This window comes from Ornithorhynchus anatinus, chromosome 12 (genome assembly GCF_004115215.2).
Source record: "Ornithorhynchus anatinus isolate Pmale09 chromosome 12, mOrnAna1.pri.v4, whole genome shotgun sequence".
NCBI classification, from domain to species: domain Eukaryota; kingdom Metazoa; phylum Chordata; class Mammalia; order Monotremata; family Ornithorhynchidae; genus Ornithorhynchus; species Ornithorhynchus anatinus.
This window is the reverse complement of record NC_041739.1, coordinates 60,428,904-60,448,431: the sequence shown is the minus strand read 5'-3', so window position 1 is coordinate 60,448,431 and position 19,528 is coordinate 60,428,904.

Here is a 19,528-nt window from a genome sequence, read left to right as displayed (position 1 = left end):
CGGCCCTGCCCTGGGAGGGTGCTCAGAGTGGCAGAAAAACACAACATCATGGCAGCCCAGCCCCCAGGACCTCAGAGTATCAGACAGGCCCATTGTCAGTGTTGGTGGCCCTGCCCCTTGGTGCAGTGCAGTGCCAGGGCTCACAGTGCCAGAAAAGCACAACGTTGCAGCGGTCCTTCCCTGGGGGGTGCTCAGAGTGTCAGAAAGACAACATCATGGCAGCCCGGCCCCCAGGGAGCTCAGAGTAACAGACAGGCCCACTGTCAGTGGTGGTGCCCCTGCCCTTCAGTGCGGGGCAGTGCCGGGGGCTCACAGTGCCAGAAAAGCACAACATTGCAGCGGTCCTGCCCCGGGGGGGGGGGGGGGGGTGCTGAGAGTGTCAGAAAGACACAACATCACGGCAACCCGGCCCCCAGGGAGCTCAGAGGGTCATACAGGCCCAATGTCAGTGGCTGTGGCCCTGTCCCTCAGTGCGGTGTGAGAGGATCACAGTGTCAAACAGACACAATGCTGCAGTGGCCCTGCCCCAGGGCGGTGCTCAGAGTATCAAACGGGCACAACATCATGGCAGCCCAGCACCCTGGGGGCTCAGAGGGTCACACAGGCCCACTGTCAGTGGCGGTGGCCCTGCCTCTCAGTGAGGGATGGGAAGCTCACAGTACAAGAAAGGCACAACGTTACAGTGGCCCTGCCCCGGGGGGGTGCTCAGAGTGTCAAACGGGCACAACATCACAGCAGCCCGACCCCCAGGGAGCTCAGAGTATCAGACAGGCCCATTGTCAGTGGCGGTGGCCCTGCCTCTCGGTGTGGTGCAGTGCCAGGGGTTCACAGTGCCAGAAAGGCACAATGCGGCAGCGGCCCTGTCCCGGGGGGGTGCTCAGAGTATCAGACAGGCACGACATCATGGCAGCCTGGCCCCCAGAGAGCTCAGAGGGTCACACAGGCCCACTGTCAGTGGCGGTGGCCCTGCCCCTCGGTGCCCCTGCCCCTCGGTGAGGTGCGAGGGGCTCACAGTACCAGACAGGCACAAAGTTGCAGCGGCCCTTCCCCGGGTAGGGTGCTCAGAGTGTCAACAAGACCCAACATTATGGCAGCCGGGCCCCCAGGGAGCTCAGAGGGTCACAAAGGCCCATTGTCAGTGGCGGTGGCCCTGCCCCTCGGTGCGGTGCGAGGGGCTCACAGTACCAGACAGGCACAAAGTTGCAGCGGCCCTTCCCCGGGTGGGGTGCTCAGAGTATCAGACAGGCACAACATCATGGCAGCCCGGCCCCCAGAGAGCTCAGAGGGTCACACAGGCCCATTGTCAGTGGCGGTGGCCCTGCCCCTCGGTGCGGTGCGAGGGGCTCACAGTACCAGACAGGCACAAAGTTGCAGCGGCCCTTCCCCGGGTGGGGTGCTCAGAGTGTCAACAAGACAACATTATGGCAGCCGGGCCCCCAGGGAGCTCAGAGGGTCACACAGGCCCATTGTCAGTGGCGGCGGCCCTGTCCCTCGTTGCGGTGCGAGGGGGTCACAGTGTCACACAGGCACAACACTGCAGTTGCCCTGCCCCAGGGGGGTGCTCAGAGTATCAGACAGGTACAACATCATGGCAGCCCGGCCCCCAGGGAGCTCAGAGGGTCACACAGGCCCACTGTCAGTGGCGGTGGCCCTGCCCCTCGGTGCCCCTGCCCCTCGGTGAGGTGCGAGGGGCTCACAGTACCAGACAGGCACAAAGTTGCAGCGGCCCTTCCCCGGGTGGGGTGCTCAGAGTGTCAACAAGACCCAACATTATGGCAGCCGGGCCCCCAGGGAGCTCAGAGGGTCACACAGGCCCATTGTCAGTGGCGGCGGCCCTGTCCCTCGTTGCGGTGCGAGGGGGTCGCAGTGTCACACAGGCACAACACTGCAGTTGCCCTGCCCCAGGGGGGTGCTCAGAGTATCAGACAGGCACAACATCATGGCAGCCCGGCCCCCAGAGAGCTCAGAGGGTCACACAGGCCCATTGTCAGTGGTGGTGGCCCTGCCCCTTGGTGCGGTGCGAGGGGCTCACAGTACCAGACAGGCACAAAGTTGCAGCGGCCCTTCCCCGGGTGGGGTGCTCAGAGTGTCAACAAGACACAACATTATGGCAGCCGGGCCCCCAAGGAGCTCAGAGGGTCACACAGGCCCATTGTCAGTGGCGGCAGCCCTGTCCCTCGCTGCGGTGCGAGGGGTCACAGTGTCACACAGGCACAACATTGCAGTTGCCCTGCCCCAGGGAGGTGCTCAGAGTATCAGACAGGCACAACATCATGGCAGCCCGGCCCCCAGAGAGCTCAGAGGGTCACACGGGCCCATTGTCAGTGGCGGTGGCCCTGCCCCTCGGTGCGGTGCGAGGGGCTCACAGTACCAGACAGGCACAAAGTTGCAGCGGCCCTTCCCCGGGTGGGGTCCTCAGAGTGTCAACAAGACACAACATTATGGCAGCCGGGCCCCCAGGGAGCTCAGAGGGTCACACAGGCCCATTGTCAGTGGCGGCAGTCCTGTCCCTTGCTGCGGTGCGAGGGGGTCACAGTGTCACACAGGCACAACATTGCAGTTGCCCTGCCCCAGGGAGGTGCTCAGAGTATCAGACAGGCACAACATCATGGCAGCCCGGCCCCCAGAGAGCTCAGAGGGTCACACAGGCCCACTGTCAGTGGCGGTGGCCCTGCCCCTCGGTGCCCCTGCCCCTCGGTGAGGTGCGAGGGGCTCACAATACCAGACAGGCACAAAGTTGCAGCGGCCCTTCCCCGGGTGGGGTCCTCAGAGTGTCAACAAGACACAACATTATGGCAGCCGGGCCCCCAGGGAGCTCAGAGGGTCACACAGGCCCATTGTCAGTGGCGGCAGCCCTGTCCCTCGTTGTGGTGCGAGGGGGTCACAGTGTCACACAGGCACAACACTGCAGTTGCCCTGCCCCAGGGGGGTGCTCAGAGTATCAGACAGGCACAACATCATGGCAGCCCGGCCCCCAGAGAGCTCAGAGGGTCACACAGGCCCATTGTCAGTGGCGGTGGCCCTGCCCCTCGGTGCGGTGCGAGGGGCTCACAGTACCAGACAGGCACAAAGTTGCAGCGGCCCTTCCCCGGGTGGGGTGCTCAGAGTGTCAACAAGACCCAACATTATGGCAGCCGGGCCCCCAGGGAGCTCAGAGGGTCACACAGGCCCATTGTCAGTGGCGGCATCCCTGTCCCTCGCTGCGGTGTGAGGGGGTCACAGTGTCACACAGGCACAACACTGCAGTGACCCTGCCCCAGGGGGGTGCTCAGAGTATCAAACGGGCACAACATCATGGCAGCCCGGCACCTTGGGGGCTCGGAGGGTCAGACAGGCCCATTGCCAGTGGCGGCATCTCTGCCCCTTGTTGTGGTGTGGGCGGTTCACAGTGTCACATGGGCACAGAGCCGTGGCGGCCTAACCCTACTCACAATGTCGGACACTCATTCATTCAATCGTTCTTATTGGGTACTTACTGTGTGCAGAGCACTGTACTAAACATTAGGAAGTGTACAATATACCAATAAGCAGACGTATTCCCTGCCCACAATGAGTTTACAGTCTAGAGATAAGCTTACTGTACCAGTGCCAGACCGGTCTAAGGACCCAGCAGCCTTGCCCTAGGCGGGTGCTCAGAGTGTCAGGGAAGCACATCATCAGAGCAGCCCTCTCCCCAGGGGGATCAGACAGGTCTATTGTCAGTCGCAGAGGCCCTGCCTCTCGGTATGTAGTCCCGGGGTGGGGGTTAGCTCACAGTGTGAGACAGGCACAGCGTTGCGGCGGGGCTCATGGTGTCAGAGAGGCGCATGGGTCCGAGGCATGAAGCCAGCCTCCTTTTGCGGACTAATATTTTTAGTGTGTTTCCTGCCACCTGGGCCAGGAAAATCCAAATGGGTACCATCAAAACAGCACCCGTGTTATTATTGTTCTTCCTGGTGCCTGAGCCACAAAGACCCAAATGGCAAGACTCAAATCTGGGGTTCATGACATGAAGCCACTACCCCCTATTGCTGGCACCCAAATTTTAGAATTATTATCCCTGGTGCCCAGGCCATAAAGACCCAAATGGGAAGACTCAAATCTGGGGTTCATGACATGAAGCCATTCCCCGCTTTTGCCGGCACCTCTATCTTTATTATTGTAACCAGTGCCTGGGCCATGAAGACCCAAATGGGAAGACTCAAAGGGGGGGTTTGTGGCATGAAGCCAGTCCCCCTATATTTGTTGTTCCCAGTGCCTGGGCCATGAAGACCCAAATGGGAAGATTAAAATCTGGGGTTTGTGGCATGAAACCACTACCCCCTTTTGCCGGCACCCATATCTTTATTGTTGTTCTCAGTGCCTGGGCCATGAAGACCCAAGTGGGAAGAGTCAAATCTGGGTTTCATGGCATGAAGCCAGTTCCCCCTTTTGCTGGCACCCATATCTTTTTTCTTGTTCCCAGTGCCTGAGCCATGAAGACCCAAATGGGAAGAGTCAAATCTGGGGTTTGTGGCATGAAGCAACTATCTCCTTTTGCCGGCACGAAAATTTTTAAAATTATTCTGCCCGGCACCCAGGCCATGAAGCCATAAATGGTAACATTGAAATCTGGGGTTCTTGGCATGAAGCCAGTGCCCCCTTTCTGCCGGCATCCAGATTTTTCATTGTTCTCCCCGGCACCCGGACCATGAAGACCCAAATGGGAACACTGACGTCTGCGGTTCTTGGCATAAAGCCAGTTCCCCCTTTTTGCCGGCATCCACGTTTTCAGTGTTCTTCCCAAAGCCTGGGCCATGAAGACCCAAACGGGAACGTTGAAATCTGGGGGTCTTGGCATGAAGCCAGGCCCCCCATTTTTGCCGGCATCCAGATTTTTCACTCTCCCCGGCAGCCGGGCCATGAAGACCCAGAATGGAAACTCTGAAGTCTGGGGTTCTTGGCATGAAGCCAGTTCCCCCATTTTTGCCAGCATCCATATTTTCAGTGTTCTTCCCAAAGCCTGGGCCATGAAGACCTGAACGGGAACATTGAAATCTGGGGTTCTTGGCATGAAACCAGTTCCCCCATTTTTGCCAGCATCCATATTTTCAGTGTTCTTCCCAAAGCCTGGGCCATGAAGACCTGAACGGGAACATTGAAATCTGGGGTTCTTGGCATGAAGCCAGTCCCCCCATTTTTGCCGGCATCTAGATTTTTCATCACTCTCCCCGGCAACTGGGCCATTTAGACCCAAACGGGAACTCTGAAGTCTGGGGTTCTTGGCATGAAGCCAGTCCCCCCTTGAGTCAGTACCCATATTTTTATTATTCTTCCTGACACCTGGTCCATGAAGACTCAAATGGGAACATATAAATCTGGAGTTCACGGCATGAAGCCACTCCCCACTTTTGCCAGCACCTAAATTTTTATTGTTCTTCCCAGCGCCTGGGCCATGAAGATCCAAAATGGGAAGACTTAAATGTGGGGTTTGAGACATGTAGCCAGTCCCCAATTTTGAAGGCACCCATGTGGTTGTTCTTCCTGGGCTGGGAAGACCTAAATCTGGGGCTCATCACATCAAGCCAACCTAACCCTTTCTCTGGCATCCAGATTTCTGTTTGTTCTTCCCAGTGCTCAGGACAAGAACCACCAAATGGGAAGATTAAGGCCAACCCCCTTTTGCCACTACCCATATTTTGAATCGTTCTTCCTGACACCCAGGTCCTAAAGGCTTACGGTGTTACACAGGCACAACATTGCTACAGTTCTGCCCTCGAGGGCTCACAGTGTCACACTGATACAACGTCAGGGCGGCTCCGCTCTGGATGGGCTCACAGTATCACACCAGCAGAACATTTGGGGCCCTGGCCTCGGCGGGGGGTCGGGGGGATTCACAGTATCGGACGGGTCCAGAGTTGTGGCGGCCCTGCCCTCAAGGGCTCACAGAGTCACATGGGTACAATGTCACTGCAGCTCTGCTCACAGTGTCACACAGGCAGAATATTTTTGTGGCCCTGCCCTAAGGTGGGGGACTCTCAGTATTGGACGGGTCCAGAGTTGCAGCGGCCCTGCCCTCAAGGGCTCAGTGTCACACAGATACAGAGTCACGGCGGCTCCGCTCTGGATGGGCTCACAGTATCACACCAGCAGAACTTTTGGGGCCCTGGCCTCGGCGGGGGGTCGGGGGGATTCACAGTATCGGACGGGTCCAGAGTTGTGGCGGCCCTGCCCTCAAGGGCTCACAGAGTCACACGGGTACAATGTCACTGCAGCTCTGCTCACAGTGTCACACAGGCAGAATATTTTTGTGGCCCTGCCCTAAGGTGGGGGACTCTCAGTATTGGACGGGTCCAGAGTTGCGGCGGCCCTGCCCTCAAGGGCTCAGTGTCACACAGATACAGAGTCACGGCGGCTCCGCTCTGGATGGGCTCACAGTATCACACCAGCAGAACTTTTGGGGCCCTGGCCTCGGCGGGGGGTCGGGGGGATTCACAGTATCGGACGGGTCCAGAGTTGTGGCGGCCCTGCCCTCAAGGGCTCACAGAGTCACACGGGTACAATGTCACTGCAGCTCTGCTCACAGTGTTACACAGGCAGAATATTTTTGTGGCCCTGCCCTAAGGTGGGGGACTCACAGTATCGGACGGGTCCAGAGTTGCGGCGGCCCTGCCCTCGAGGGCTCAGTGTCAGAGAGATACAGTCACGGTGGCTCCGCTCCGGATGGGTTCACAGTGTCGCACCAGCAGAACATTTTGGGGGCCCTGGCCTCGGCGGGGGGTGGGGGGGGATTCACAGTACCGGATGGGTCCAGAGTTGTGGCGGCCCTGCCCTCGAGGGCTCACAGTGTCACACGGGTACAATGTCACTGCAGCTCTGCTCTGGACAGGCTCTGTCACACAGGCAGATCATTTTGGGGCCCTGCCCTTGGGGGGATGGGGGAGACTTATGTATCCGACGGGTCCAGCATTGTGGCAGTCCTGCCCGAGGGCTCGATGTCACATGGGTACAAAGTCAAGGCAGCTCTGTTCTGGATGGGCTCACAGAGTCACACAGGCAGAACATTTTTGGGGGGACTCACGGTATCCGACGGGTCCAACGCTGCGGCGGTCCTGCCTTCTGGGGGCTCCCAGTGTCACCTGGGCATCACGTCATAGCGGTTCTGCCCTGGACGGCCTCATGGCTTCAGACCGCTCCACAGTTGTGGTGGCCTTGAGGCGGGTGCGGCGGGGGCTGAGCCACAGATCACGGCTGGCGCCCCACCTTCGGCGGCCCTGTCCTCAGGGTGTTCAGCATGTCCGACGGGTCCCAGGTTGTGGCGGTCCACCCTTAAGGGGGCTCAGTGTGTGCGACAGAGAGCCCGGAACACTAGAGTGAGCACAATTTTACATTAAGGGCAATTAATAAGTGCAGTTGTGTGCTAAACTTTCAGGAGGATTCAGCACAAACACCCACCATCACTGTGCTTCGGGAGCTTACAAGTACTCTGCACACAGCAAGTCTGCAATAAATACCATGGATTCATTGTATTGTACTCTCCCACATATTTAGTTCAGTGTCCTGAACATTCATTCAGTAGTATTTATTAAATAGTATTTGAGCCCTTACTATGTGCAGAGCACTGTACTAAGCACTTGGAATGTACAAATCAATACACGTATAAAGTGCTTAATAAAGACCATTGACTGATTTGAAGGGACACAAGCATTATTTATTTATTTTTTTTTTTAACACCATTTGCTAAGTGCTTACCTTTTACCAGGCACTGCACTTACCGCTGGGATAGGCACAGTTTATCACTTGGGACACAATCCCCATGCCACATGGGGCTCACGGTTTACAGGTGACATAACTGAGGCGGAGAGCAGCGAGTGCCTTGCTCAAGGTGACGCAGTAAACACATGGCAGAGCTGGGATTAGAACCCAGGTCCTTCCGAGTTCCAGGTCCAAGTTCTATTCACTAGACTGCACTGCTTCTCTGTTGTCTGTAATTTCTTACAACTGGTTTGAAGAGAAAAGAGCAAGAACAGAGATAGAGCAGGAAGAAGCCCCCCACCCTCTAACCCCCCACTCCCAGCCCCGAGGAAGCGACACGATCTCTGCGCACAGGCATGGGCTGTGCCTCCCACAACCCGGCAGGGGCTGGACCGCCCCGTCCGCCCTCGACTGAAACGTTCTGGGCATCGGGCACCACTTTGAGTTCTGGGTTCTTTGTTTACAGTAGCTGCTAAGTGTTTCCTATGTGTCGGGCACTCTACTAAGCACAAGGAAAGATACAAACTTATTGGACTGTGTCCAACCTGATTACTTTGTATCTACCCCATCGCTTAGAACAGTGCTTGACACATACTATTATTATTAGATCATGTCCCACACGGGACTCACAGTCTCAATCCCCATTTTAACAGATGAGGTAACTGAAGCCCAGAGAAGTGAAGTGACTCGCTCACGGTCACACACCAGACAAATGGCAGACTTGGGATTAGAATGTAAATCTAACTCCCAGGCCCGTGCTCTGCCCATTAGGCCATGCTGCTTCTCATGCAGAGTAGCTCCGTGGAAAGAGTACGGGCCTGGGAGCCAGGGGTCGTGGGTTCTAATCCCGGCTCCACCACTCGCCTGCCACGTGACTTTGGGCAAATCACTTACTTTCTCTGTGCCTCAGTTACCTCATCTGTAAAATGGGGAGTAAGGCTGTGAGCCCCACATGGGACAATTTGATTACCTCATATCTACCCCGGCGCTTAGAACAGTGCTTGGCACATAGTAAGCACTTAAACACCATCATCATCATCATCATTATTTTGAATGGAGAGAACAGTGTCCCAGCCCTCTTACTAGAGGGAGTGGGGCAGACAGAACAACATTCAGACACACAGAAGTGTAGACAGACAGACAGACAGTGAGCATGCACCACCTGACACTCAGCCCACATGCCCCATGCGTCCGTCAGTAAGGCGTCCTCTGTCCCAGCCATTCAGTACCCGAGATCCAGCGGTCACCCCAAAACCAGGCCAGACTTTCCCCAAGACCGAGGCTATCTGATCCCAAAACCTTCCCCCAACCAGCCCCCACAACCAACCCGCAAAGGCCCCCAACCTCCAACCAGCAAGGGCGGCTCTCGGACCCCAGCCCCTCCCCCCAGCCCCAAACCACCAATCAGAACCCTCAGGACGATCAACCCCCAAACATTCCCTCCCTAGTTTCCCAAATCCTCCCCCACCCCAGGCATAGCAAAACATATACAGGTCATTGGCAATGTCACAACCCATTAGGCATCCCACACCCTTCCCTTGCCCCCCGATATGTGGATTTAAATCATTTCAGAAACCCTGGAATCAACCCCTCCCCTCACCCCCTCTCCAACCCACCATCCCAATCATAATGGCCCTCCCCAACCTTCATCATCATCAATACATTAGTCATCAGCAATCCCAGCAATTTCAGTCCCACACCCACCCTAAAAAAGGGGAGGGGGGTGTAGCCGGAACAGCCAGAGCCCCCCTCCTTACCTGGGCCCACGGCGGACCACGCTCTGTCTCCTATCCTCTTGCAAACTGAGAAGGGGCCTGGCTCAGGAGCCTTATTATAGGGCAGGGCAGGGCAGGGCCTGCAGCCTCTGGGGCCATAAAAGGTCAGGGCCGCCTCACCGCAATTAGAAGCACCTGGGTTGATTGGGGCTTCGGGCCGGGGGCAGGGGGCGGAGCCTCCCTACAACATTGAAAACACCTGAGCCCAACTCTGTTCCTTAATTCAAGGTCTGCAGGAGGCTCTGCCCTGAGGGTGTTCTTTGCGGAGGTGGGCTTCAGCCATGAGTTAATCAGTCATTCAAACAGATTCATCGAGCTCTTACTGTGTGCCGAGTGCTGGACTAAGCGCTCGGGAAAGTATGATGTAAGAGAGTCGGTAGACACCTTCCCTGCACACGACAAGCTTCAAGGCTAAAGGGAGCGAGAGACAATATTCGTTCGATCGTATTCATTGAGCGCTTACTGTGTGCAGAGCACTGTACTTGGGAAAATAGCATACGGTAATAGAGAGAGACAATCCCTCCCCATAGTGAACTCACAAGTCTAATTAATCAATCAGTGGTATTTATTTTTGTGCTTACCGGGTGGGGAGCACTTTACAATACTAAGTGTTTGAAAGAGGTCAGTAACAACAGCTTGAGAAGCAGCTTGGCAAAGTGGATAGAGCGCGAGCCTGGGAGTCAGAAGGTCATAGATTCTAGTCCTGGGGCAAGTCGCTTTACTTCTCTGTGCCTCAGGTACCCCATCTTTAAAATGGGGATTGAGACTGTGAGCCCCACATGGGTTAGGGACTGTGTCCAACCCTATTTGCTTGTATCTACCCCCATGCTTAGTACAGTACCTGATGCATAGTAAGTGCCTAAAAAATACACTAGTAATTATTAATTATTGGTTGGTAGGCACGTCCCCCATCCATTATGAGCTCACAGTATAGGGGAGGAGACAGATTTTACTACAAATTATGGAAATATATGTACATATAATATGTATATGAGGACTGTGGGGTTGAAGGTGAGGGGAATAAAAACAATGCTAATCCAAGTACAAGGGTGAGGCAGAAGGGAGTGGGAGAAGAAAAAATGAGGTTTTGATCAGGGGAGGCCTCTTGGAGAAGTCTGTAAAGCACTCAATCACCTTGCTCCCTCCTAATTCACCTGGCTACTCTTCTACTACAACCAAGCCTGCACACCTCGCTCCACTAATGCTAACCATGTCAACTGTAATTCGATCTCGCCTCTCTTGTCACCACCCCTCGCCCAGATCCTGCCTATGGCCTGGAACACCCTCTCTCCTCGAATCTGACAGACTCTCCCCTCCTTCAAAAGCCTTCATTGAAGGCACATCTCTTTCAAGAGGCCTTCCCTGACTAAGTTCTTTCCTCTTTTCCCTCTCCTTTCTGCGTCACCCTGACTTGCTCCCTTTATTCATGCCCCCACCCGGCCCCACACACTTTTGTACCTATGTGTCATTTATTTATTTTTTTTTATTATTTTTCATTATTGTTATCTATTAATACCTATCTTCCCCTCTAGTCTGTAAGCTTAATGTGGGTAGGGAATGTGTCTGTTTATTGTTACATTTTACTCTCCCAAGCACTGAGTACAGTGCTCTGCATGCAGTGAGTGCTCAATAAATATGATTGAACAAATGAATGAATGTGCTTTTCATAAGGCTTTGAAGGTGAGGAGCTAGGTTATAGGAGGAGATCAGCAAGACAAGGTAGGAGGGGGCAAGCCAACTGAGTGCCTTAAAGCCAGTGATAAGAAGTTTCTATTTGCCGCAGACTGTGAGCTCATTGTGGGTAGGGACCGTCTCTACCCATTCTGTTGCACTGTACTCTCCCAAACACGGAATAATAATAATGATAATAATAATAATGATGATGGTTTTTGTTAAGCACTGACTATGTGCCAAGCACAGTTCTAAGCTCTGGGGTAGATACAAAGTAATCAGGTTGTCCCACGTGAGGCTCACAGTCTTAATCTCCATTTTACAGATGAGGTAAATGAGGCACAGAGAAGTTAAGTGACTTGCCCAAAGTCACACGACCGATAAGTGGCAGAGCCGGGTTTAGAACCCATGACCTTTGACTCCCAAGCCCCTGCTCTTTCCACTAAGCCACGTGGCTTCTCCGAGTACAGTGCTCTGAACACAGTAAGTGCTCAATATACACTATTGATTGATTGATAAATGCGGAAGTGGATGGGCAACCACTGGAGGAGTGGGGAGACATAGACCGAATGCTTATTTTAGAACAATGATCCGGGCAGCAGAGTGAAGTATGGACAGGAGTGGGGAGAGGCAGGAGGAAGGGAGGTCAGCGTGGAGATTAAAGCAGTAATCAAGGTGGGATAGGCTAAGGGCTTGGATAAGCATATTAAGCATGTTGGATAGAGAAGAAAGGGTGGATTTTTAGCGACGCTGTGAAGATTGAACTGACAGGATTTGATGACAGATTGAATAGCTGCATTCCATTATAGATGATTTATTTATATTCGTGTCTGTCTCCCCATCTAGACTGTGAGTTCATTGTGGGTAGGGTTCTTGTCTACCAATTCTATTGTATTTTACTCTCTCGAGTGCTTAGTACAGTGCTCTGCGCACAGTCAGGGTTCAATAAATACCACTGTTGGTGATAATGATGACAGTGATGATGACTGAATGAGATGCGTTGAAGATAATGCCAAGAGGACAGGCTTGTGGGACAGGTGCTATAGACAACAAAATCATTTTCCCCATCCCACAAGCCCATGACCTGAGAAGCAGCGTAGCGCGGTGGAAAGAGCACGGGCTTTGGAGTCAGGGCTCATGAGTTCGAATCCCAGCTCTGCCACTAGTCAGCTGTGTGACTGTGGGCAAGTCACTTTACTTCTCTGTGCCTCAGTTCCCTCATCTGTAAAAAATGGGGATTAAGACTGTGAGCCCCACGTGGGACAACCTGATTCCCCTGTGTCTACCCCAGCGCTTAGAACAGTGCTCTGCACATAGTAAGCGCTTAACAAATACCAACATTATTATTATTATTTCTCTTTCAACCCTCACGTTGAGTCTGTCAGTTCTTGCTACCCAGTATTTCCAGAAGCCAACCCTTCCTTCCTCTCTATCTGAGGCACAGTGTGGCTTAGTGGCAGGAGCCCAGAACTGGCAGCCTGAGGCCCTGGGTTCAAATACCAGGTCAGCCACTCGTCTGCCATGTGACTCTGGGCAAGTCACTTCACATCTCTCGGAGAAGCAGCAAAGTCTAGTGGAAAGAGCCCAGGGCTGGGAATCTAGTCTGCTACTTGTCTGCTGTGCGATCTTGGGTGAGTCACTTCACTTCTCTGTGCCTTGGTTTCCTCATCTGTAGGTGAGGATATAAAGGATGAAAAGTGGGAATTCTCCCTCCTACTTAGACTTTAAGCTCCATGAGGGATGGAGCTGTATCCTAGCTGATTATGTGCTTAACAAATACCTCAATCATCACAAAAAAATGGATGGCACATAGGTGTCTGGTGCATAGTAAGCACTTAACAAATACCATAAAAAAGGGGAGAGTAGAATGTTCCACTGTGGGGAGAGGAAGTGGAAGATTCCACTGTGGCTTCCATTGAAAATCAGCGTGTCCCAGCGGAAAGTGGCCACGGCTGGGACTCAGAGGACCTGAGTTCCAATCCCTACCCCACCCCTCGTCTGCTGGGTGATGCTGGGCACGTCCCTTCACCGCACTTGGAGAAGAAGCGCGGCCTAACAGAAAGAGCCCAGATTGGGAGACAGAGGACCTGGGTTCTAGTCCCAGCTCCACCACTTGTCTATGTGACCTTGGGCAGATCATTTCACTTTCTGTGCCTTAATTTCCTAATATGCAAAGTGGGAACTCGATCCCTGTTCTTCCTCCTGTTTAGACTATGAACCCCAAGTGGGACCTATTGGCCTTGTATCTACCTTCAGCACTTCATATCTAGCAAACACTTAACAAATACCACAATATTAGTAGTTTTACGGTTTGAGGGGGTTGGAGGTGCAGCCGAGGAAAACTGCTGGGAATCTTTGGAAAGTAGGAAGGGATGAGGTCAAAATGAGGCAGGGCTGGGAAGGGAGGCCTGCGGCGATCGAATGGATTGGTAGGAGCGGCCTGCAGCGACTGGGCTGAATGGCCTTCAGAGATTGGACAGGATGGTTGGGGGTGGCCTGCAGTTGATTGGACAGGTCAGGGGTGCAGCCTGCAGTGATTGGATTGCAGCTGCGGAAAAGCAATGTGGCTCAGTAGAAAGAACACGGGTTTGGTCAACAGAGGACGTGGGTTCTAATTCCGGTTCCGCCATTGTCTGCAGTGTAACCTCGGGCAAGCCACTTCACTTCTCTGTGCCTCAGTTCCCTCATCTGTAAAATGGAGATTAAGACCAGGAACCCCACAGGCGACAACCTGATCGCCTTGTATCGACCACAGCACTTAGAACAGTGCTCGGCACATAGTAAGCGCTTAACAAACACCATTATTGTTATTACTATTGTTATTGGACAGAACCCATGCGACCTGGATGTCCAGAGGGGCTGGGGTGTCCAGGGGGCCTGGTGTGGACTAAGCACTTGTGGGAGTACGATACCAGAGTTAGCCTGGGCCCGGCGAAGACAGGGGTCAGGCACGTGTCCCTGCAGGGCGGTGCCCGGTTGGTTCTCCCACCTGGTGGGCACGAGTCTGCTGGACCCCGGGGGTCCTGGGAACAGCTAGGGATTGTGGCCAACTGCTAATGCGGCAGGGGTGGAGAAGGGAGGCGCCCTATCTAGCATTTGATGGGATTTACTGAGTGCTTACTGTGTAGAGAGCACTGTATTGAGTACTTTGGAGAGTACAATACAACAGAGGAGGAAGACGTGTTCCCTGCCATAAAAATCAATCAATCAACAGTATTTATTGAACTCTTACTGTGTCAGAGCACTGGTCCAAGCGCAGAATCAATCAATCAGTCAATCGATAGAATTTCTTGTGCGGAACACTGTACTAAATGTTTGGGACGGTAGAGCACAACAGAGTTGATAGACATGTTCCCTGCCCACAAAGAGCTGACAATCAATCAATCTTATTGACTGTGCACTTACTGTGTGCAGAGCACTGTAAGAAGCACTTGGGAAAAGACAACAGTATAACAAACACATTCCCTGCCCACAACAATCTACTGTGGGCAGAGCTCTGTTCTACTAGGGAGGGCACAAAACAGTCAATCAGTCAATCATATTTATTGAACGCTTACTGTGTGCAGAGCACAGTACTAAGTGCAGGTGACAGTTACAATACAATAATAAACAGACACATTCCCTGCCCACAACAAGCTTACAGTCTAGGGTGAGTAGATAAGATCCTTGTCCTTAGGGAGTTGACAATCTTCTGTGTGCAAAACACTGCTGAGCTCTCAGGAGAGGACAATAGAGTTAGTACACAGAATCCCTGCCCTCATGGAGCTAACAGTCTAGAAGGAAAGACAGAAATGAAAAATGGGTTCGTATATAAGTGCCATGGGGCTGAGGGTGGGGGGAATAAAAACGGTGAAAATCTAAGTGAAAATCAGTCATATCTATTGAATGCTTAGAATGGGCAGGGAAGTGTACTTAGCTCTTGGGAGAGGATAACACACAATATAAAAGACACATTCCCTGACCACAGTGACCTTAAAGTCTAGAGCCAGAGACAGACAATGATCTAAATAAATAAATACAGATATGTTCATAAATGCTGTGGGGCTGGGCAGGGGGATGAATAAAGGGAATAAGTCAGGGTGACCCAGAGGGGAGTGGAAGAAAAGGGAAAGAAGGCTGATTCAGGGAAGGCCTCTTTGAGGAGATGTGCCTTCATAAGGCTTTGAAGTGGGGGAGAGTCACTGTCGGATATGAAGAGACAGGACATTCCAGCTCAGAGGCAGGACGTGGGCAAGACGTCGGTGGCAAGATAGTTGAGACCAAGGTACCGTGAGTAGGTTAGCATTAAGGGAGCAAAATTTAGCAAAAGGTTAGCATTAAGGAAGGCTGGGTTGCAATAGGAGAGTAGCGACCTGAGGTAGAAGGTGGCATTGAGGGCTTTAAAGCTGATGGTAAGGAGTTTCTCTTTGATTCGGAGGTAGATAAATGATGGTATTGGAGAAGCAGCGTGGCTCAGTGGCAAGAGCCCGGGCTGGGGAGTCAGAGGTCATGGGTTCAAATCCCAGCTCTGCCACTTGTCAGCTGTGTGACTGGGTAAGTCACTTCACTTCTCTGGGCCTCAATTCCCTCATCTGTCAAATGGGGATGAAGACTGTGAGCCTCACGTGGGACAACCTGATTACCCTGTATCTACCCCAGCGCTTAGAACAGTGCTCTGCACATAGTAAGCGCTTAACAAATACCAACATTATCATTATTATTATTGTGTGCCAGGCACCGTACTAAGCACTGAGGTGGATACAAGCTAATCAAGTTGTATGCAGTCCCTGTCCCATGTGGGGCTCACAGTCTCAATCCCCATTCTATGAGGTAACTGAGGCACAGAAAAATGAAGTGACTCGCCCAAGGTCACACAGCAGACAAACGACGGAGCTGGGATTAGAACCTAGGACCTTCTGACTCCCAGGCCCGTGCTCTATCCACTACGTCATGCTGGGCAACCACTGGAGGTTCTTGAGGAGTGAGGAGACGTGGACTGAACGTTTCTGTAGAAAAATGATCCAGGCACCTTAGTGAAGTATTGGCTGGAGTGGGGAGAGACAGGAGGCAGGGAGGTCAGCAAGGAGACTGATACAATAATCAAGGAAGAGGAGGAGGAATATCTCACTCTCTGCTCTCATGGGAAAATCTGAAATGAAAGGTACTGCAAAAACATTCTTAGGGCAAACTTCAGTTTTTGGGTAGGTCTGGATTAATATTAAGCAATAACGATAATGAGTTCAAAATGATTGTGTTCGTTCAAATAAAACCTTTTTTCATCATGTAAGTTGTTAAAACATCATCATGCCCTCCAACCGCAGCTGGGATCCATGCTACTTTGAAACACACACTTTCCTTCATACCTGTTTTGCTGGCCCAGAGCCCCTGTGCCTTTGCCCACCACCAGTAGAATGAGATGATAAAGATGAAAACTCTCACAAGAATTAATTGTAAGGGAAATTCGCATGAAAACTTTTCATCCATTTGTATCTCAAACTCACTTGAGTAGGCTGACTTTGAAGACCCAGTTGAAAATTAAAGTGGGAATTATTGAACATAGAGAATTTCTCCTTTTCCACCTCAAATGCTCTGTACTCACTCAGGTGAGATCATGAAAACCCACAGGAAAAAGTGAAAGATAATGCACGAAGCAAATATCTCCCTTTCTTCTTTCTGCTCTCAAAGAGTTGGGAGGACTTGGAGACACACGAGAGAATGAAAGCAAATCGCTCCTTTTCCTTGGCAAATATTTTTTCCCCTCACTGAAGGTGTTAGGACTTAAAGACCCAGGAGAGAATTAAGTGTGAGGTATTGCATGAAGTAAAACTCCCTTTTCCCCTGCTAATTGTCTCTCTGCTCTCTTGAGTTAGGCCATGAACACCTAGGAGGAGAATTACATAAGGAGATAGTGTAAGAAGCAAAAATCTCTCCTTTTTCTCTTCTAATAGTCTCTGCTCCCTAGAGGTGCTAGGTGTTGAGGACCCAGGAGAGAACTAAGGGGGAGATTTCACATGAAGCCAATATGCCACCTTTTCTACATGAAAACTTCTTTACTCACTTGAGGAGTTAGGAAAAATTAAGAAGTAAATATTGTGTAAAGCACAACTCTTTTTCCTCCACATATATTTTCTCCACTCTCAAGGAGTTGGCTCTAAAGACCAAGAGAAAATTAAGATAGATATGGTGTAAAGCAAATCCCTCGTTGTTCCCCTCAACTATTCTCTCTGCTCTCTTGAGGAGTTTGGCCCTATAGACCCAGGACAGAATTCAGTTTCAGAAATGGCGTGAAATGAATCTCTCCATTTCCTCAAATATCTCACTGCTTGCTCAAGCCGTAAAGACCCAGAGGAGAATTGGAGACATTGCACTAAAGAACCTCAAAAGGCATGGTGGATAGAGCACCGGCCTGGGAAGCAAAGGGTCATGGGTTCTAATCCTGGCTCCACCACTCATCTGCTGTGTGACCTTAGGCAAGCCACTTCACTTCTTTGTGCCTCAGTTGCCTCATCTGTAAAATGGGGATTAAAACTGGGAGCCCCATGTAGGACAGGGACTATGTCCAACCTGATTTCCTTGTATCCTCCCCAGGGCTTAGTACAGTGCCTGGCACAGAGTAAGTGTTTAACAACTACCACAGTTATTATTAAAAGTATATTCCTTCTGCTCAGATTCAGTCCTAAAGACCCAGCAGAAAATCAAGTAGTTGATATTGCATGAAGCAAGTCTCTCCTTTTCCTCCTCAAATATTCTTTGCTCACTTGAGGAGTTAGGTATTAAAGACTCAGTGGGAGAACTAAGTTGGAGATGGAGCTAATTTCTCCTTTTCCTTCTCTAATATTCTCTCTGCTTGCTCAGGCTATAAAACCAAGGAGAGAGTCACATGGGAGACATTACGTAAAGCAAATCTCTCCTTGCCCGCCACAAATATCCTCCCTGCTGTCAAGGAGCTATGTCTTAAAAATCAAAGAACATTAAGACATTGATAATTGTACAAAACAAATCCCTCCTTTTCCTCCTCAAACATTCTTGCAATAAGAGTATAATATGCCAAATGAAGATGAAGGGGAGTTTGCTCTCAGTGGAACCAGGGGGAAGGGGAAAGGAGGGGTGTTCTTTAAACTGCATCTCCTTATTCCTTAAACTACTTGACCCCACCCCAACATTACCACTCCCCTCTTCGACCATATTCCCAGGCAGGGTGGAAGGGGTTGGTGTGTGAGATTACTAATTACTATGTGCGGATTATCTGTGCCGATGCTCCCTCCATCATCTCATCAACTCATCAACGGTATGTGTTGAGCCCTTACTATGTGTAGAGCACTGTACTAAGAGCCTGGGAGAGTACAATGTGAGCACTTTTGTCTGGTGAATCATTGGTGAGCAAATGAATAATAAATTTGCTTATATTCATAACCGTCTCCCCCTCTAGATTGTAAACTCCTTGTGGGCAAGGAGCATGTCTACCTGCTCTGTCATACCTTACTCTCCCAAGAAGCAGCATGGCTCAGTGGAAAGAGCACGGGCTTTGGAGTCAGAGATCATAGGTTCAGATCCTGGCTCTGCCACTTGTCAGCTGTGTGACTGTGGGCAAGTCACTTAACTTCTCTGTGCCTCAGTTATCTCATCTGTAAAATGGGGATTAAGATTGTGAGCCCCACGTGGGACAACCTGATTCCCTTGTGTCTACCCCAGCGCTTAGAACAGTGCTATGCATATAGTAAGTGCTTAACAAATACCAACATTATTATTATTAGTACAGTGCTCTGTGCACTCAGTAAACACTCAGTAAATACCAATGATGGATTGATTGAGCCAAGGACAAATTTTGCTTCTCTGGTGAATTCATTCATTCATTCATTCACTCATTCATTAATTCAATCGGATTTATTGAGCACTTACTGTGTGCAGAGCACTGTACTAAGCATTTGGGAGAGTACAACAATAAACAGACCTATTCCCTGTCCACAAGCTTACATTCTAGAGAGGGGAGACAGACGTCAATACAAATTACACGCATGTACATAAGTGCTGTGGGGATGGGGCGTGGGGGGGGGGGGCGGGGAGAATAAAGAGAGCAAGTCAGGGTGACACAGAAGGGAGTGGGAGAAGAGGAAAGGGGGGCCCTAGTCTGGGAGGGGCTATTGAATAAGTGCCTTTGATCAACTATGTGACTGTGGGCAAATCACTTCTCTGTGTCTCAGTTACCTCATCTGTAAAATGGGGATTAACTGTGAGCCTCATGTGGGACAACCTAATTACCCTGTATCTACCTCAGTGATTAGAACAGTGCTCTGTACATAGTAAGCGCTTAACAAATACCAACATTATTATCATAAGGCTTTGAAGGAGGGGAGAGTAATTCTGTCGTATTTGAGGAACGAGGGTGTTCC